The sequence below is a fragment of the Psammomys obesus genome, unplaced genomic scaffold (genome assembly GCF_907164565.1).
Source record: "Psammomys obesus unplaced genomic scaffold, mPsaObe1.curated_primary_1811, whole genome shotgun sequence".
NCBI classification, from domain to species: Eukaryota; Metazoa; Chordata; class Mammalia; order Rodentia; family Muridae; genus Psammomys; species Psammomys obesus.
This window is the reverse complement of record NW_026585504.1, coordinates 62301062-62323320: the sequence shown is the minus strand read 5'-3', so window position 1 is coordinate 62323320 and position 22259 is coordinate 62301062. Positions and strand designations below refer to the sequence as shown.

Sequence of the window (22259 nt, the reverse complement as noted above, 5' to 3'; positions counted from 1 at the left end):
CTGTGATGTCACAATACAGTATTGTGATGTCACACTAGGACACTGTGATACCACAGAGGGCCCTATGATGACATCAAAGGCAACATTAAGTCATAATGCTACAGTGTGATGACACCTTACAGCACTGTTATTTCACAACATATTACTGTGACTTCACAAAAAGGCGTTGTGACGACAGAGTAGGATCCTGTGGTGTTATAAATCTATACTGCGATGTCACACTAGGGTACTATGGCGACACAGAGGGTGCTGTTAAGTCACAATGCTACACTATGTATCACAGGAGGGCATTGCGGTGACACAATAGAACAGTATTAGGTCATGATACACTGTGATGTCACAACAAGGCACTGTGAATGACACAATAGGGCAATGCTATAGCATAATAGGACACTGTGATGTCACAATACAGTATTGTGATGTCACACTAGGACACTGTGGTAACAAAACAGGATATTGCTATGTCACAATGAAAGACTGTGGTGTCACAATGGATATGACATAAGAAGGTCCTGTTATATAAGAATATTATACTCTGTATCACAATGAGGTACTGTGCTGACACGACAATATTTTTGTCATGATAGCACAGAGTGATGTCACAATACAACCTTGAGATGCAAAAATGGAACACTGTGATAACACAACAGGGCGCTGTGATGTGATAATGGGTCAAGGTGAAAACACACAAGGTTACTGTTTTGTCACAATACAGAAAAGGTGATATCACAATAGAATACTGATGTCACAATAAGGCACTTTGATGATATAACAGTGTACTGTTATGTTTAAATTCAACACTGTGGTTTCACAATGGGGCACTGTGATGTTATATTAGGGTACTCTTATGTTACGATAGAATACTCTGATGTCATTGTAGGGTATGATGATGACATAATATGGCAATGTTATGTTACAATACAATACTGTTATGTCACAAGTGCAAGTCATTGAAATATGCCAGCAGAGAAATTTGATGTTACAATAGGACACTGTGTTTTCAAAACAATGTACTGTGATTTTAGGTCCCTGTTCTTTTAGTTCCCTGTTATGATAAAATGAAACACTGTGATAATACAACATGGGATGATAGTAGCACATTAGGACATTTATTTGGTCCAACAAAGTCTATGTTGGAATACTAGGACAAATACTAGGGCAAAGACACAGCATTAAAGGATATTATTTTAACATGTGTGATTTATATGAAGGCATAATTGCACATTTTCCTGAAATGATAGTAAAATGGTTTCACACAATAAGGTACTTTGGTGGTTTCGATGAAAATAGCTCCCTATACGCTTTCAATTCTTAATTCTCAGATGGTGAAAATATGGAAGCATTAGAAGGTGTAGCTTTACGAGAATGTGTATCTCGGTATATTTTGATGTTTTAAGAGACCATGTCACTCCCTTGCTCTCCTTCTTTCTCCCCTCTATCTTCCTCGTGGTGTGGTCTCAACAAGGAAGCTCTCAGGCACTGATGCAGCTCCATGTTTGCCTGCCTGCTGTCAACTCACTGCCGTGATGATCGTGGACTCACCTTTTGCAACTGTAGGCAAACTGACCCATTAAATACTGTCTTTTATAAGTGGCCTTGGTCATGTTTTCTCATTATAGCAGTAGAACTGTCACTTAGACAAACACTGTCATAGCACAGTAAAGCACTGTAAATAGCCAATTGAACATTTTGATGACAAAATAGGGCAGTATATTTGCACAATACATCACTATGATTTCCCAGCTGACTACTGTGATGATTTGGTGCAAAAATTGACATGTTGATGGTACAAGAGTAATTTTATGGCACAATACGATACTATTTGGATATGATATAACATTATGATGGTACTATAAAGCTTGATTTTACAGTGGAACAGGTTGTTGGTAGGATACAGCATGGTGATGTAACAATAAAGTATTGTGATAGCGAGGTAGGAGAGAGCGACAGCACAAAAGTGGACTATGTTGGCACAATAGGACATTGATATGGCACATCACAGGTTTATGATGACATTATTCGTCACTGTTATCAGGGCACTGGGATGGAACAACAAGACAGTATGATGAGATGACACAGTCGTTTGATGGCATAATGGGTACAACCATGACACAATGGGGTACTGCGTCCTCTGATGCCACAAAAGTACTGTGATGCCCCCATAGTGTACTGCAATGACACAATGGGACACTGTGATGACACAACATACACTTGTGATGTCATACTTGGCAGTGATGATAAAGTATGCCATTTTGATACAATTAGAAATGGCAATGACATAGCAGATCCCTAGGGTGTCCCATTAGAGAACAGAGAGACCTGTGATCTGATCGTTGGGTACTGTTATGTCTGAATAGGGCGCTGTGATAACACAGTAGGGCACTGTGGTGTCTGAATAGAGCGGTCATGACACAGTAGTGCCTTGTGTTGTCACAGTAGACACATCAGGGCACTGTGATGTAACAGTGGGGCATTGAGGTGACATCATATAAAGAATTATATAACAGCAAGGGACTGTGATTACTGTAAGGGCACTGTGTCACCACAATAAGAAACTGAGATGACACAATGATGGCATAGTATGTCACTGAGACATCATACCAGGATGCAAAATAAGGTACTGGGTTTGCACACTAGGCCATAATTTATGTCACATTTTGACACGGTGATGTCACAATAGGCATGATGATGTCACAATATGGCAATGACAGTAAAATAGGACACTGATGACACAATAAGGTTCTTGGTGACACTGGACACTGTAATGACACAAGGTTACTGTGTTAATACAATAGGGCACTATTATTTCATAATACAACCCTGGTGACACAACAGTTCACTGGGCTGACACAATAGCGCTCTCTATGTGGCTCACTAGGGCACTAGGGTAATACAGTAGCACACAGAGATGAACAAATGCCACTCTGGGATGACACCATAGGGCACTATCATGTCACAATTCAACATTGTGCTGCAACAAGAGTGCAGTGTGATGACACAGTAGGATACTCTGACGCTACAATAGTGGTGGTGGTAATGCAGTAGGAGTCTGTGATAAGATAACAGCGTGCAGGGTTTAAAAATACAGTGATGTATGGCAATACAGCACTGTGATGTCACAGTATGGCAGTGATGACACAATATGTTTCTGTGGTGTTCCAGCGTCATCTGATCTTTCAATAGGGCATGAAGTAGATACAATGGATCAATGTGATGACTCAGTTGTGTATTTTATGTCACGATATCTCAATGTGATTACAAGGACACTGTAATTACACAATAGAACACTGTGTTGACGCAACATATTCCTATGATGTAATTCAGAGCCGTTCGATGGCAACATAGGGTAGAATGACACAATACAGCACTGTGATGTTGTATTTGGACAATGTAATATATAATAGAGCAGTCATGTAATGAGATGATAGTGTATCACAATAAGGCATTGTTATAAGAGTGTCAGTAGAACACTCTACTGACAAAATCGAGTTGATATAAGTGGCTACTGTTATATCAGAGTATGACACTGTGTTGTCACAACAGAAGACTTTCTAAATGATCTAATGCTAACACAATAGAGCACTATGTTGACATAATATGACACTGTGATTTAACAATATGACAGAGCTGAGTCACAATTCCACACTGATATCAAAATAGGACATTGATTGTCCTTTAAGCACTTTTTCAGCAGAACAGAACATTTTGATGACACAACATGGGGTGGAAATAACAATTCATGACATTTGGTTGGCAAAGCAGCAGTCTGCATTGGAATAATTGGACACAGAGAATTAAGGGTAGCATTCTGACATTTGTTAGCTCTCTGAATGAAGAATCCAGCATTTTTTTTCTGAGATAATGGAGTAATGTGTATGCAGAAAAGGTTACTTTTGTTTAAATTTGAAGTTTTTGGTTAGTGTAAATATTTGAAAAGGGTTAGGGTTTGTGGTCTTTTAGAGAAAGCATGCCAGTGGAGAGTATAACGTGAGGATTAAAAAGCTCATGCCATTCACCATCCCCCTTCCTGTGTGTTTGTGTTTGTGTATGTGTGTGTGTGTGTGTGTGTGTGTGTGTGTGCTCTGCCTCATGGATGTTGTTTCTGTAAGTAAGCTATTAGATACTGATACAGGACAATTTTTTTTTCTTGCTTGATGCCATGCTCCCCACTATGATTAGAAAGGACTCACCTTTTGAAACTTGTAGTAAGCTTTCAAACTTTTTAAAATTTATCACAACTTATTCAATTTGTACCCCAGCTATAGCCCCTTCCCTCATTCCCTCCCAATCCTGTGGTCCCTACCTCTTCTCCTCCTATGTCCCTCCCCTAGTACATTCTGATAGGGGAGGTCCTCCTCCCCTTACATCTGACCCTAGCCTAACAGGTCTCATCAGGACTGGCTGCATTGCCTTCTGCTTTGGCCTGGTAAGGCTGCTCCTTCCTCAGGGGAAGGTGGTCAAAGAGTCTAGCCACTGAGTTTATGTCAGAGACAGTCCTGTTCCTCTTACTATGGTACCCACTTGGAGACTGGATTTCCATGGGCTACATCTGTGCAGGGTTCTAGGTTATCTCCATGCATGGTCCTTGGTTGGAGTATCAGTCTTAGAAAAGACCCCTGTACCTAGAATTTTTGGTTTTGTTACTCTCCTTGTGGAGTTCCTGTCCCCTCCAGGTCTTTATTACCCCCCTTCTTTCATAAGAATCCCTGCACTCTGCCCAAAGTTTAACTATGAGTCTCAGCATTCTCTTCAATACCCTGCTGGGTAGTCTTTCAGAGGCCCTCTGTGGTAGGCTCCTGTCCTGTTTCCTGTTTTCTCCCCCTTCTGTTGTCTATCATATTTGCCTTTCTGAATGAGGATTGAGCATCTTACCCAGGGTCCTCCTTCTTGATTAGCTTCTTTAGGTGTACAGATTTTAGTATGTTTATCCAATATTATATATTTAATATCCACTCATAAGTGAGTATATACCATGCTTGTCTTTCTACTTCTGGGATACCTCACTCAGGGTAATCTTTTTCTAGTTCTCATCATTTCCCTACAAATTTCAAGATTTCCTTATTTTTAATCACTGAGTAGTATTCCATTGTATAAATGTACCACATTCTCTGTATCCATTACTCGGTTGAGGGACATCTGGGTTGTTTCCAGATTCTGGAAAATGGTTGTTTAAGTTTAAGTTTACATTCCACCAGCAGTGGAGGAGGGTTCCCCTTTCACCACATTCTCTCCAGCATGTGTTGTCCCTTGAGCTTTTGAGTTAGCCATTCTGATGGGTGTAAGGTGAAATCTCAGGGTTGTTTTAATTTGCATTTTCCTGATGACTAAGGATATTGAGCATTTCCTTAAGTGTTTCTCTGCCATTCAATATTCCTCTATTGAGAATTCTCTGTTGAGCTCTATGCCCCATTTTTTAAATGGATTACTTGATTTGTTGATTTTTAACTTCTTAAGTTTTTTATATATTCTGGATATTAGTCCTCTATCAGATATAGGGTTGGTGAAGATCCTTTCCCAGTCTGAAGGCTGTTGTTTTGTTACGATTACAGTGTCCTTTGCTCTACAGAAACTTTTCAGTTTCATGAGGTCCCGTTTATTGATTGTTGATCTTACAGCCTGTGCTGTTGGTGTTCTGTTCAGGAAGTTGTCTCCTCTGCCTATCAGTTCAAGGCTCTTCCCCACTTTTTCTTCTAACAGGTGTAGTGTGTCTGGTTTTATATTGAGGTCTTTGATCCACTTGGTCTTTAGTTTTGTGCAGAGTGATAAATATGGATCTTTTTGCATTTTTCTACATGTAGACATCCAGTTAGACCAGCACCACTTGTTGAAGATGCTGTCTTTTTTCAATTGTATGGTTTTGGCTTCTTTGTCAAAAATGAATTATCTGGGGTTTATTTCTGGGTCTTCTACTTCATCCACTGATCCACTATTCTGTTTCTTCACGAGTACCATGCAGTTTTTATTATTATTTCTGTGTAGTAAGGCTTGAGATCAGGGATGGAGATACCACCAGAAAATTTGTTGTTGTGTAGGATTACCAATTTACCAGTGCTGGGTTTTTTGTTTTTCTATATGAAATTGAGAATTGTTCTTTCAAGTTCTGAAAAGAATTGTGTTGGTATTTTGATGGGAATTGCAGTGAAAACGCAGATTGCTTTTGGTAGGATGGTCATTTTCACTACATTAATCCTACTGATCTGTGCCCATAGGAGATCTTTCCATCTTCTGATACCTTCTTTAATTTCTTTCTTCACAGACTTGAAACTTTTTTCAAACAGGCCTTTCACTTGCTTGGTTAGAGTCACAGCAAGGTACTTTATGTTATTTGTGGCTATTGTGAAGGGTTTTCTTTCCCTAATTTATTTTTCAGCCCTTTTGTCTTTAGTATACAGGAGGGCTACTGGTAAAACAGAGGGATTTGGCACAATATTACATTATTTTGGCTTAATATGACATAATGATGATACTATCAAGATCAGTGACTTCACAAAGGAGAAATTTGTTGACATAATACATGTTGTGATGCAATAATAAAGCACTGCGATGGCACAAATGCTCACTGTGGTGGTGAAATAGAACATTGGCATACATATCATGATCATATGATGACAACTGTTTTGATGCCAGAAGAGTGCCCCAGATCTCATCTTAGATGGTTGTGAGCCATCATGAGGTTGCTGGGAATTGAACTCAGGACCTCTGGAAGAGCAGCCAGTGCTCTAAACCACTGAGCTATCTCTCCAGCCCCCAATATTTTCACATATTAACACAGTGTGATAACACAACAACAAACATTGAAGGCACAACAGGAAAGATCTATGTGATTATACAATAGGGGATTGTGAGCACAACACAGATCCCAATGATGCCAAACTAAGGCAATATAATATCACAATTGGTCAATGAGTTGACACAAGAGGTCACTGTGATGACTATATATGTCTTTATGATGTCACACTTGAGTTCTGTTTTATGAAAATAGGGCACATACCTAGGCAATGTGAGGATACATTTGGGCATAATCATAATGTCATAGTCATAATTGGGTATAATATCACAAGACAACACTGTAATGTCACAATAGGGCACAGTTAGAGTACAGTAGGTAACTGTGATGACACAACAGATCAGATTTGTCACAGTAGAACACTGTCATGGCATAATAGTGTACTGTAATGACACAGTAGGATACTTATAAAAGGACACTGTGATATCACAGTAGGATACTATGATGGAAAACTAGGGGACTCTTGTGACACAACAAGGCACTATTATGTTACAATATGACAATGTGATAGCATAATAGGACACTGTGATGAACCATTTGGGTAAAACTATGTCACTATAGGACAATTTAATATCATAATAGGGCACTGTTATTATACATTAGACATTGATGATACATTAAGGCACTTTTATTATTCAATGAGACACTATATTAATACAGTAGGGCACTGTGATGACACAATAGCATATAGTGATGTGAAAGCAGAACAATGATGTCACAGTTGGACACTGCACTGTCACAATTGGGCATTGCGTTTGTTCTTTAGGGCACTGTCATGTTGAAATATTACATTACAATGACATTATAATGGTTTGCTGATAAAAAATAAGGACATTCATTTGGTATAACAGAAGTTGTGTTTTAAGAAAAGATCATAGCCAAGGCATTATAGGATTGTGTTTGATATTTGTGATCTATATTGAGGAATAATTGTGCATTTTCATGAAATAAAACTGCAATATGTTTACACAATAAGGCACTTTGGTTTTAAGATTGAGGAAATGTTCCATAGGCTACCTTATTGTAATTCTTGGCCCCTAGTTGGTGGAAATATTTGTAAACAAGTAGGAGGAATGGCCTTGTTGGAAAAAGTGTCACACTGGGGGTGTGCTCTGAGCTTCAAAAGCCCATGCCATTCCCTGGTAGCTCTCCTTCCTTCTGTCTGCCACAAGGTTGTTGTAATCTCTCAAGTAATGATTCAGGGTCATTTTTGCCTACCTGGTGCTATGCTGCTCATCATAATGATCATAGACTCACCTTTGAAACTCTAAAATGATTGCTAAATTAAATTCTGTCATTTGTTAGTTGCCTTGGACATGTTGTATCTTCACAACAATAGAAAATTAAGTAATATAGGCACTGTGGTGGCAAAACAGAGCACTGTCAAAGTGAAACTGGTCATGGTGAAACATAATATTTGCACAATAGTTCATGGTGTTGGCCCAGGTGACTACTGAGACAGAACGATGGAGTACTGACTTCAAGTCACTGTGTTGTGAAAATGGGGCATGTTAATAGTCCAAAAGAACATTTATTGGCATAAGATTATTTTAACTATATAGAATAATAGTGGTATATTAGCACTGTGATTTCATAATAGAGTATTTTCTTGGCACAAACACTGCTTTCATGTAACAATAGAGCACGGTGATGGCAAGGTGGAATCAGGTCATGGCACCAAAGGTCACTGTGCTGGCACAATAGGACTCTAGTATAGCACATCATGACTGTGAGCTAAGCTACTGTCCCAGCACATCCTGCAGGCATGGTAGACTATAAGTAGGAGGTTTTGTGGCTGGGCTGGTGTCCCAGTCCCTCCGCTCGAGGCCTTGCCTGGTCACAGAGGAAGGCCAGTTCAGGCTTCATGTTTGCCATTACTAGGAGTCTTCACTAGTGTCAGCTCCATAGATTCCATGGTGTTTCCATTGCACCAGGTTTCTACCTCATTCCCCCAGTGAGCCCCACCCCCAATTCCAGTCATGTCTCCAGTATGCTCTCAGTCCATCGCCTCAACCAGAAGCCACCTGCCCCCATTCTACCTGCCCCCATTCCACCTGTGGAATCTATTCTATTTCCACTTCACAGGAACATTCTTACATCCCACCTCAAGCCTCCTTAGCCTCTCTACTCTGTGGATTGTAGCATGATTATTTTATTTTACCTTACAGCTAACATTCATGTATAAGTGAGGGTGTACCTTATTTTTATGACATGATGACAAAATATTGCCCCATGGTGTGATACCATGGCACAGTAGAGAGCACTTTCACATTACGACGGGACTCAATGATGGCAGCATGCTAATGCTATATGAGGATGTAATGACATCATAAGGCATGGTTGTAAAAAAAGACACTGTAATGGCACAAAAGAGAACTGTGTTGACCTATGCCACATAACATAACGACACTATGACGTGAACATAGGGCATTGTGTTGACACAATATTTCACTGTTATGCCATACCATGACACTGTGAAGTCATAATAGGTCACTATGATGACATAATCAGTCATTGTCATGCCATAATAGGCTATGATGATGATAGAGAATTGCACCACCATGACACAATATTTAAGATGATACCAACCAAGATGTCACACCAACTGTGTGTAGGAAACTGGAATGACACAATTGGGTACTTTTAGGTGACAATAGGATTCTGGGATGGTACACTGATGATGCAGTATGGTACATTTTTGACAAAATAAGGCATGCTTAAGGACTATCCATGGACATAACCTAGAACCCTGACAATGCAGCCACTTCTGATGAGAACTGGTAGACAAAGATCAGAAAGAAGGAGAGGAGGACCTCCCCAATCAGTGGACTTGGGGAGGGGCATGCATGCAGAAAGGAGCGGGGGGTGGGACTGGGAGGAGAGGAGGGAGGGGCTTATGGGGGGATACAAAATGATTAAAGTGTAATTAATAAAAGTTAAATAAAAAATTAAAAAAAGACATCATAGGGCATTCTGATGACAAATGTAATAACACAGTATGTCACTGTTATCTCACATAACACTGAAATATCATATTAAGTCAGGATTTTGATACAGTAGGACTAGATTCTGACATACCAGGGCACTCTTGGGTCACAATAGGATACATGGTGGCACAGTAGGGCTCTATGATGACAGAGCAGGGCACAACTAACTCATAAACTGTCATGTGTTGTCAAAATAGGGCAGTGCTATGTAACAGGAGGACACTGTGGTGTTAACATTGGTCATTGCATTAATAAGCTAGGACAATGTAATGAAACCATTTGGCATGGTGATTTCATGATAAGCCTCTGCCAAAATTACACACTGTGATGTCAGAATGCAGCACTGTGATACATAATATGGTACTATTGGGTCACAATAGGACACTATGATCACATTAAGACACTGTTATAATACAGTGGGACACTGTGAATATATAATAGGACACTGTCATGGTCCAACATGACATTGTGATGTTATTGTTGGCACAATAGGGCACTTTGATTGTTCTTTGGAACACTGTCATGGCAAAATACAACATTATAATGACACAAAATGGAATGGTGATAACAATTTAAGGCACTTGGTTGGTTAAACAGAGGTCAGTGTTGGTATTACAGAACACGGCAATGGTATTATTGGATACTATTTTGATATTTGTGGAATCTATGCATAATCTAGCATTTTCCTTAAATGACAGAGTAATGTGTTTGCTTACTAAGGCATTTTGATGGGCTCCTTGGTCTCTTTAATTCAAATTAATTTAAAAAATATGTATTTTATTTTTATGAAATGTTTTCCTTTTATTAAAGTTGGATTTTTTTTCTCATACAATATATTGTTTTACACTTTCCCCTCCCTCTACTCCTTCCTCTCCAACTTCTTTCCCATACAGAACCACTCTTTTTCTGTCTCTCACTGTAAAATACTGCTTTTTCAGAGATAATACCAAAACATAACAAAATAGAATATGATCAGATAAAACAAAACTTGAAGTTGAAGTTGGACAAGGCAAATCAACAGAAGGAAAATAGCCCAAATTGAAGACACAAGAATCAGAGATACACTCATTTACTCACTCGAGAGTCCCGTGCAAATAATAAAGTGAAAGCTATAATATACATATGGGAGGACCTGGAGTAGACTCGTGTGAGCCCAGAGCTTGCTGCTCCAGTCTCTATGAGTTCATATGAGCTTTGCTTAGTTGATTTAGAGGATCTTGTGCTCCATTCCCTCTGGCACTTCTACTCTTTCTGCCTCCTATGCTGTTCCCTGAGCTCTGAGAAGAAGGATTTAATAAAGACATTCCATTCCAAGGTCTCTCTCTGTGAAATGTCTGGCTGTGGGTCTTCATTTTGTTCCCATGTTCTGCAAGAGGAAGCTTCAATGATGGTGGCTGAATAAGGCTCTTATTTATGAGCATGGCTGAAAATCATTAGGAATATTTTTTATTAATGCAAGTTTTCAGACCAGAATTATTTGGTTTTACCCTAGATTATTGGGCTATCTAGTCTCTAGTTCTTGGTCACCTAAGCACTACTGAGTATGGATTGCATCTCATGGAATGAGCCTTAAGTCAAATCCGACATTTCTTTGTTCCTCAACAAGCTTTGAGCCATCATTACCCTAACCTATTTTCTAGGCAGCACAGATTGTTGATCAAAGGCTTTTTGGCTGGTTCTTTTTTGGTTGCCTGCAAAGCATCTTCCCATAAAAGAAGACATAGGGATTAAGGTTATATGTAGACACCAGCTCAACCTCTCTATATTCAATGAGTTGTGTGGATGTTGTTTTTAACAATGGGGATTTGTTGTCAGTTTGTGGTCGGCAAGCTCTTGTCTTAGCAATAGTCTGTATGGCTTGGGGGCTTCCTTGGAACTTCTTTGGATGACAGCTCTATTGGCTGTAACAAAGTGCAGCTACTGGGAAACTTTATTTGGTGAGAAGAGATGGCCAGTTGTGACTCCATCTTCCTCATTATTTGGAGACTTCATAAGATCACCTTCATGTATTTTATAAAGTTTCCTCTGCAGTAGATTTCCATACTACCCTTCAAATACTGCTCTCCCTTTATTCCCTTCTTCAAATCTATATCCTTGTCCCATCCTCACCTGATCCTCCCATTTCCATCCTCCCTGACCCCAGTTCACCCATAGAATCTATTTTATTTCTCTATTTAAGGAAGGTCCCTGTGTCCCCCTAGTCTCTTCCAATGTATCAGAGGTCTCAACTTGTGAATCATGGCCAATTTGGCAAGCCTCTAGCTACAAAAATATTTACATCATGATTCATAACAGTGACAAAATTACAGTTCTGAAGTAGCAACACAATACTTTTGTAGTTGGGGGATGCTACAGCATGGGTTATTAAAGGGTTGCAACATTAGGAAGTTTGAGAACTACAGCTGTATACATTACTTCTCTGGATCTGTAGACAGTAACTTGGTTAATATATGCATATACACAAATATATACCATATCTACCTTTTTGGGTCTGGCTACCTCAGAATGATTTTTCCGTATCCATCCATATGCCTACAAATTCACAATGTACTCTTTTAATACCTGCACAATATTCCGTTGTGTAAATATATCTTATTTTCTTTATCTACTATTTTGTTGAGGAGCATTAAGGTTGATTTCAGTTTCTGGGGTTATGAATAAAGCCACTATTGAAAATAGTTGAGCAAGTTTTCATGTGTTAGAATGAAGCAACCTTTGGGTATAGGCCCAAGAATGGTATAGCTGGGTCTTGAAGTAGTTCAATTTTCAACTTTCTGAGAAACTCCCATGTTGATTTCCACAGTGGTTGTATAACTTTGCACTCCCACCAACAATAGAGGACTTTTCCTCTATTCCACTCCTTGCCAACATGATTGTCACTTGTGTTATTGATCTGAGTCATTCTGACCGGTCTAAGATGGAATCTCAAAGTAGTTTTGATTTGCATTTCCCTGATGGCTAAGAATGTTGAACATTTCTTTAGGTGTTTTTCAGCCATATGAGATTGCTGTATTGAGAACTGTCTGTTTAGATCTGTACCACATTTTAAAATGACATGTTGATTGATGGAATATCATTGAAGACCTAAGCATGAATCCACACACCTATGGAACCTGATTTTTGATAAAGAAGTGATAAATGATAAATAAACAGTGGAAAAAAGATGGCATCTTTAACAAGTGGTGTTGGTGAAACTACATGTCTTTAGGTACATGTAGCTAAATTCAAATAGCTCCATACTTGCCACAAAAATCATGTCTAAGTAGAACCAAAACCCTCAACATATAACTGGTACACTGAATCCAAAGAAGAAAAGTAGGGAATAGCCTTGAACACCTTGGCTCAGGAAACAACTTTATGAATAGAACATTGTTAGTGCAGGAAATAAGATCAACAATTAATACATGGGACCTCATGAAACTGAAAAGATTCTGTAAGGCAAAGGACATCATCATTTAGACGGAGGCACAATGAGAAAAGAATTTTTACCATTACCATATCCAACAGATAATTTTGTCACAACAGAGCTGTGTTATGCCTCCATAGGACACTTTTAAGTTAATAGGGCATTGCTATGTCACATTAGGACATTGTGCTATCACAACAGAGAACTATGACGACACAATACAGCACCATAATGCCACAATACTATTCTGTGACATCATGGGAGGATATTATGATAATATCATAGGAAACTCCGCTGTCACAACAAAGTACTATGAATGTACAGTAGGGTACTCTGATGGTGCAATGGGACTCTGTAATGGCATAACATGACATTATGATGGCACGATAGAGTGCAATGGTATAACAAGACATCTTTTAGCACAACACAGTCTTGTGGCGGCAGAATTTGGTAGAGTATTGAACTCTGTGATTATACAATAGGGCATTGTGGTTCCAAAATAAGGCACTTTGCTGGAGCAAACGGTTACCACAGTAAGATAATGTGGTAGCATTATAGGACACTGTGATGATTTAGTACAGCGTAGACTCTCAGAAGTCCGTGATGTGTGTGACTGCTTGAACTGACAGAGATCAGGTTCTAAGTTGTGACATCAAACCCAGTACTGTCTCTTTCTTGGTTATATGCTTCCATTCACCAGTGGGAACACTGCAGCAAGCACATGAAAAGAACCTTAAGCATGCCAGATTATTTGAAAAAGCAAGTTGGTTCATCACTCAGTGTTAGTTTCTGTTATTTACACAGAAAGTTTGTTTGGTTATCTTAGAGGTAGTCTTGATACTGTGTTTTTGCGGTACTCTTCATGTCTTAGTAGAAGTTTCTATTGCTGTGATAAATAGTATAAATAAAAGCAAGTTGAAAAGAAAAGGGTTTATTTCATCAGAAGAAAGTAGGATGAGCAAAGTAGTAAGCAGTGCTAGTCCATGGCCTCTCCATCAGTTTCTGCCTCCATGTCTCTGCCATGTCTCCTTCCATGTCTCTGCCTTGGGGTCCTGTCCTGACTTTCTTGCATGAAATACTACAAGGCGTACGTAGAAAAAAACCTTTTCTACCAGCTCAGAAGTGGCAGTCATCACAGTGAGCTGGCCCCTCTCACATTTTAAAAAGACATGTTGATTGGTGGAATCTCATTGAAGACCTAATGAGATTTTCAGTAATCAAGAAAATAAACCACAGATGTGTCCACAGGCCAATGTGGTAGAGATATTTTCTCAGTTGAGTTTCTGTTCTCCAAAGTGACTTGAGCTTGTATCCTGTTCACATAAAACTAGCCAGTATACCTTCCTTAGTAAGTCTTTCCTAGTTTAAAACTTGACACAGGAAGATGCTCAGAAACCTAAAGTGAATTCTTCTGGTTGTGCTTAGAAAATTTACTAGAAGTCACATCTTGGACCCAGTTTCACTACTTTATGAGGTGAGAGCTTCCATCCTCTATTGCTTGTGAGTTCCTCACTCACTGTGTTGAAAGATACTGTCAGCCACTGAGAAAGCTCTTCTATAGCCAAAGAGGTGCTTCCTTGTTTGAATCCATGAGAGAAGTTAGCTACTTGTGTATGTCACATTTATTTTCAATATCATGTGTTTCTAAGCACGAATTCTTTAATATCTGTGAACTCAATATTATCAATAGCATAGCTTTTCTTTTGGTTTGAAAAGGAAAACTTTCTTTTTTTTTTCATTGCAATATTTTTATTTCATTATCATCTGAAGAACAGCTCAGATGCAGTAAAAATGTTTCAAACCCAGAGCTGGTGAGATTGGTGAGATGGTTCAGCAGTTGCAAATACCTTTTTTTTTTAATTTTATTAATTAGACTTTATTCACTTTGTATCCCCCCATAAGCCCTTCCCTCCTCCCCTCCTGGTCCCACCCTCCCTTCCCATTTTTCACGCATGCCCCTCCCCAAGTCCACTGAGAGGGGAGGTCCTTCTCTCCTTTCTTCTGATCTTAGTCTATCAGATCACATCAGGAGTGGCTGCATTGTCATCTTCTGTGGCCTGGTAAGGCTGCTCCTCCCTCAGGGAGAGGTGATTGAAGAGCAGGCCTATCAGATTGTGTCAGAGGCAGTCTCTCTTCCCATTCCCTTGGACACTAAAAATGGGCTACATCTATAAGGGGTTCTAGGTTACCAAAAGGAAAACTTTCAAAAGCTTAAAATGAAATTTTCTGGCTGCACTTATGAGGTCTCACTAAGAGGTTAATCTTACATCGAGCTTCACACTCCCTGAGTTATATGCATGAATTTCGGAGTGCCTGAGGATACTAACATCACCAGGAGAGAGCAAGCCTCACAGAGAGCTTGCAAAGCAAGGTGTCATGAAGCCAGCAAGTGAGTTTCCTTCTTTGATCACTGAGACAGGATGTTTCTCCTGTATCGTACTTGTGTCCTTAATACCATCTATTTTCTTGGGCAGTTGTTCATCAGTAAAATCTACTTATTGTTTACTCTGGTAAACAATTTTCCTGTTCTAAGACCTGACAAAGATTCTCAAAACCATAGGCTGGCATCTTGCTGAAGGTTTCTTTTGCTGTGATAGAACATCACAACCAAAAGCAACTTGGGGAAGAAACCATTTATTTCATTTTGCAGTTTATAGCTTATCATGTAGGAAAGTGCAGGCTGGAACCTGAAGACAGAAGCTGATACAGAGGCCATAGAAGCTTGCTTTTTACCAGCTTTGCTCTTCATGACTTTATCACCTGATTTCTTATTACACCCAGGTCCACCAGCCTAGGGATCTCACTACGCCAGTGAGCTGGACCCTCATGCATCTACCATCAATTAAGAAAATGCTCCACAGCCTTACCGACAGTCCAATCTTCTGGGGCATTTCTTCAATTGAAATTCTCTCTTTCAAAATGACTCTAGATTGTGTCAAGTTGACATAAAACTAGCCAGGGCAATTTACCCCTTGTCAACCTCACAGGCAGAGACATCACTCTTCAACTAGAACCTTCCCTTTCTCATTGCACACAAGTTGATTTTGGTCATGGTATCTTCTTGGTATTTTCATGGTAGCAAAATAAATTCTAATTAAGACAGATGGGTTTTGGATCTGCACTTAAAAAGGAGAAGTTACTAGGAAATAACCTCATATTCAGTGGCACCACTGAGTGATTGGCTTCCATTCTCTATGCCTACATGTGCAGCATTAATGTTGGAAAAAGAAGAACATTAGGTTATTCGAAGAATCAAGGTGACTTGAAACTGCTGAATATGTTTTTTTTTTCTTTAATTCTTTGGAAGAAGTTAGTTCCTGCTATTATGTAAGCACTTGCCCATGGATATGGTACCATGAAGCTTGTGGTTTCATAGAATAAATAAATTGGCTTTTATTAGTAAAGTAACTGTTAGTTTAACTGAGTTTTTAAAATGTATATAGCCTTTCTCTTGCCCATTGACAAATTTAGTATTACAGCAGTGCACAGTTTACGACATCCCTGACTTATCATAACCCTGAGTCAGTACAAGACTTCATTGTGGTTCCTGTGCTGAAACCTATAGAACCCAATGCTTGCATTTCTGTTTATTGCAGCAGAAGGAATATGAATTTCAGAGTTGGTAGTAACTTTGATCCAATCCTGATTAATGTGGTAAATGTATACAATGGAATTTTATCCATCTATGAAGAAAACTAAACTTTGCAAGAAAATATATGGAAATAGCAACAATATGAAGTAAGATACCCCTGACTCAGAAAGATAAATATTGCATGTTCTCTCCCATTTGCATATTGGACCTTTTACTTTTTATAGATGTGCATCAATGTAAAAGTGAGCATGTTTAGAAGCCAGGAAAGGAGAAAGGGGCCACTGAGAGAGAAAGAAAGAAGCTTTAAGGAAATGAAGTGGGAAGGGTGATAGAACTCATGTGATATAAAAGGAGGAGTGGGGATACCACAGAAGCGGTTACATGACAGATAGGCCAAAACTCGGGGGTTTATGAAAGTGCCACAGGGAAAACTTCTACTTTGTAACCTAATAAAAATAAAGAGAATAAAAATGAGTGAGAAAACTTACGAAGTAATTTAAAATGCTAATTAACATTCATTGTTGCTTCCATTATCTCTTGCTCATTTTTCCCTTTACCTGCTGTTTGTTTCCTGCTCACAAAGCCTTTTTGTAATGGAATTTTTTTAATTTAATTTTATTTTTTATTTATTACAATTTATTCACTTTGTATCCCAACTCCCTTGTTTCCTCCCAGTCCCACCCTCCCTTCTTCTTTTCCCCCTATGCCCCTCCCCTAGTCTGCTGATTTAAAGGCCTCACCTCTTTTAAAATTCTTTTTTCTTTCTTTCTTTCTTTTTATTTTTAAATTACACTTTATTCTCTTTGTATCGCCCCATAAACCCCTCCCTCCTCCCTTCCCGATCCCACCTTACCTCCCCCTTCTTCATGTGTGCCCCTCCCCCATTCCACAGATAGGGGAGGTCCTCCTCTCCTTCCTTCTGATCTTAGTCTATCAAATCACATCAGGAGTGGCTGCATTGTCCTCTTCTGTGGCCTGGTAAGGCTGCTCTCCCCTCAGGGGGAGGTGTAATGGAAAATTTAAAGGGATTTTTGTAAAGCTTTTCCTTACAATGTTTTCAGCCATATTTATGACAGGAAAGTCAGATATTTTATGGCACCTGCTCTTAACACCATAATAAAAATAAAGCCTTTTAAACAAAAAGGTCACCACTCACTCCTATTAAAAGGTTTCTGTAGAATGCATCCTATCACCAACTTCCAAAAGAAACAAATCCCCTTTGGCCTCTACTGTCTGCTAGCTGTGTCATTGTGGTTCTTTATAAATGCCATCGATTTAGGCTTACTTTCTCACAGTTCATTGTTTGAGTTGATGGCAAATCCATAATCCCATTTTAAATATTCTCTGGGCCACGAAAAAAAGCATGCAGTTTATATCAATTTGGCAGTTTAACCTCAATGCAGAGAAAACTTTGGTGTTCTGAGATATCAAATCTGGCTTAAGCAGGAATCAATGCATTATTTGGTCCCTTTTTCTTGTGAGTCTAATTCTCCTTGAAATCAATATCCACAGATGTCTTTGGTAGTAACTGACATTCTAAAGGGAAAATGTGAAAAATAGCTAATGGATGAGGGGAATTTCATGATCTGTTATATTAGGTCATCTTTCTAACAATGAAATTTCTCTAAACTTTGGTAATCCCAATAAATTCATGCATAGTCCTGTCAATGAATCTCTGAAGGGTAGCTTAACTGATCCTTTAGAAATAAATCTTTTATACTTGATCTTAGTCCAGAGGCCAGGAAGTGATAGGAAATGAATCTGTGGTGAAGACAGAGTTGCACTGCAGGTACAAGATCTATGCCAGATAGTGTGTATAGTGCTTAACTCACATAACAGACAGAGGTGGGCTCAGCTTTCTTTCTTACTTAAACATTCAATGCTAATTTTCAGCTTCACAGAGCCTTATATGTAATTATAAATTATACCTAATTCTTGAGGTTGATTTCAGTACTAAATGGCATAAATTACGAAACCACCAGTAGCCTCTGCTATGCAGTGAAGATTCCACTTGAGCCTCGTTGTTAGAGCTGGCATATGGCCTCTGGAGTACAGTCCTGGCTTATTCTGCCCGAAGGTTTTAGAGTTGATAGGGACAGAGCCTGGGCTCTGGTCATTTTGATAAGCCAAGTTCAACCATCAATTCTCTATATTCAAATTAAACGAACAAGTAATGGAGAAAGTAAGAGCAAGAGATTTATTTTATTTGGTCACCCTGGGAGGACAGAGAGGTCGAGGGCACCAAAGTTTATCTTCAGGATCCTGATGTGAGGCTTACATAGAGGGTCAGAGTTATGGAGAGTGGGTTCCCATGTTCTTGTATGCAGGAACAAGGAGTTGGATGGAGACACATGGATATTAGCCAAAACAACAACACGTTAGAGACAGATACTCTTCCAAGGGAGGAAGCAGGCTGGACATAAGAGAAAATTGTCAACCCACGCAGACTCATTATATAAATAATTTGGGGCTTCTTTGTCACATATGGGTTTTTCAAGTTGTTTGGATTGCATGAATTTGTGGGGCTCAATTCCATAGCATGGGATTTCTTACATATGCTTTGCTACACATACTTCTACATACAATCTTATGTGTGCGCTTTAGTAGTATAATAAACCATAGGTCACCTGCAGATAGGCTGTTCCTCTGTGCCACATGAGTAAGATTTAGGTGGCCTTATGCAGGAGTTCCCAGCTTTTCCCTGCCTCTGGCAAGGAATCTCCCAGGCAATCCCTGTTTCTATTCTCCTCTACTTCCTCACTAAGCTTTGGTGGCTACCAGATTACTCCTCAATATAGAATTTGATATGCCTTTCCCATAAAGAAAGGGAGCCTAGACTAAAAGGAAATTACTTAAATGTTAAAGAATACTAAAAAGATTCCTTACCTACCTTTAGGTCTTTGCATATGGTTGAGGCCTCCTAGACATTCCCCCTTACAATTCATGTTAGCCTGGCTATTCTTACTGTTTTTGTGAAGCAAGCATCTGGCTAGTCATATTGGTGAGACTTTATGACCTCTTGTTTCTGATATCACAAATAGATACAATTTTATGGAAAACTTTCTGATCCTCTGGCGCTTACAATCTTTCTGCTCCTACTTCTGCAATGATCCCAGAGCCTAAGGTTTGTGATTTGTATTGTAGATGTTTTCAGTAGAACTGGGTTCCACTACTAGGCATTTTGATTGCTTGTAATGGTCTCTGCCTGATGGAAAGATGTAATTATATTATACTCTAAAGAAAAGAAAAAAAAATAATTTTAAAAGAATACTAGAATGAGATATTTAATGATAGGAATGCTGTTGAAGGCAGGATAAGGGGTAAATTTAGAAGAGTCTCTTTCAATAGATGTTCACTGAAGATAAATACACTTCTCACTGAATATCCTCCTTTTTACATTAATCTAGAACTTTACAGATGGAAGGAGAGAGGGAGGAAATAAAGGAGAGAGAGAGAGACTCTTAGCCTCATAATCCATGTTCTAAATTTTACTGTGGGTATAGGATCTCAATTTAATTCCACAAAGTTATACAACAAGTTGTATTTGGGTTCATGCAGGGGAATGGCATGCTCAGCTTATGCGTTGTGAAAAAGGACACTGAACTTACAGAACAGAGCCCTAAGCCCTGTACAGCGTTAGGTTCTATATGCTTTGCAGCATATAGATGGAACCAAAGCACTAAAATATTACTGCAACTTGCTCTAGTTTTACAGACCAATCAAGGCTATAAACTGAAGATAACTTAGAAGTGATTTTCTACCATTACATACCTGCAGAAAAAAAAAATGTTGTAACGGACAAAAATCAAAACACACATGTATATTTCCTATTCTCCAATTCACATCATCTGAAGGGCAGCCAAGAATTTTTTCTTTTATTTCATTTTTTTCTATGTGTGTATTTGGTATGCATATGTGCACATATGCATGTTTTAATTCTGTGTGTGTGTCTGTCTGTCTGTCCATGCTTGCATGTATGTGAAGGCCGAGCATGGGTATCAGGAATCGTTGTCAATCAATTTCCTGTTAGTTACTAAGGCAGAGTCTCTTCATCAAACCTAGAGCTTACCAGTACAATTACATTTGCTGGCTAGGAATCCCTGTCTTCATCTTCTGTGGCAGCAATTATAGTAGGGCCACCAAGCTCATCTACCACATATATGGGTGCTGAAATTACAGGTAAGCTCGCATACACAGTCAGCGTTTACATGGGCTCCTACAGGTTTCAACTCTGGTCCTCATGCTTACACCGCAATAACCTTAATAACTGAGTCATTTATCGAGCACCAATGTAAGTAATTTAGACTTCCACAGAAGAGCTGGTAACCTTTAGAGTAGCTATTATAAACAGATACCTACTGGAGCTACCAACTCATGTTTCAGTGATTACTTTGGTGGTCTGCTTTGCTCCAAATGTTAATGCTTAAAAAAAAATGTTGCTTCCAAGATTAATGTGGGGCTGGAAACCTGGATTCATTGCTGGTGGATCAGTGGCAGGGGTGAATGGCTTCTTTGAACTCATAACACACTTCATGCATTTATCTGCTGTTAAGAGCAATTGCCCGGTTGACAGGTTGCTTTGGTGAATAGAACTTTTAGAGATAAAAGATGTTGACAGAGGCAGGCATATTTCTTATCTCTTTCTCAGCTGTAATGATTTCAAGCTTGAGGTCAGTGCCTTCTTTGGCAGAATATATGCTAAAACTGGAAGCTAGGCAGACAATGTTGACATGTATTATGAAGGATGACATGCAAACACATTTTAAAAAATCTTGAAGTTAGCAGAAATAGAAGTAGCTGAGTTATAAAGTTCTTGCCACACAAGCATGGGGACCTGGATTTGTTCTCCATAACTCAATGAAACCTCAATGAGAAGCAGCACTAGTGAAGGCAGAGATGGGCATTTTACTGCTAAAAGGGAACATTTATAGTGCTTTGCCAATTTGTGGCTAATTTATTTAATCAAAATTATTGTTACAGTGAGGGGAAGCAGAGGCTTTCCATTTAACCTTTTTTTAGTTGACAATATTAACAATGTATGCATTACACCCTCAATAGAGTAACAAAAGTCTCCATTTGTAATTGTAGAATGAGAATGGGAAGCATCAGTGTCAATCCACAAGCCAGTAATATTCCCACACAGATAGGTGAGTTAAGAATTGTTTTACCATCTTGACATAGCTTCAGAAAGACATAATTTTCCCTGGCATAGAACATGCTCACCACTACTTTCCAAATTTATCCTTTTCATTTTTCTCATTTCTTCCAGAGTCCTTCATTTCATCATTTTAGCTTAGGAGAAACAGAAATTCAGACTGCTTCGTGCTCTACACTGAGTTCCTGTGTGTAAGATTTTGTTTTGCCCTATGGATGCAATTAGCCTTGGGAAAATGAGTTTTCAAAGAAGCAGAGCACAAATGCATTTCCCTACCCCCATCTGTGTGTGTGTGTGTGTGTGTGTGTGTGTGTGTGTGTGTGTGTGTGTGT

General features: G+C 39.1%; 1 protein-coding gene across 1 annotated transcript in view; it reads left to right on the top strand.

Annotated features, from left to right (window-relative positions):
• The window catches only part of Dpp10 (dipeptidyl peptidase like 10), a 706326-nt gene that overhangs the window by 503873 nt on the left and 180194 nt on the right, over window positions 1–22259 (top strand). The window lies entirely within an intron of this gene.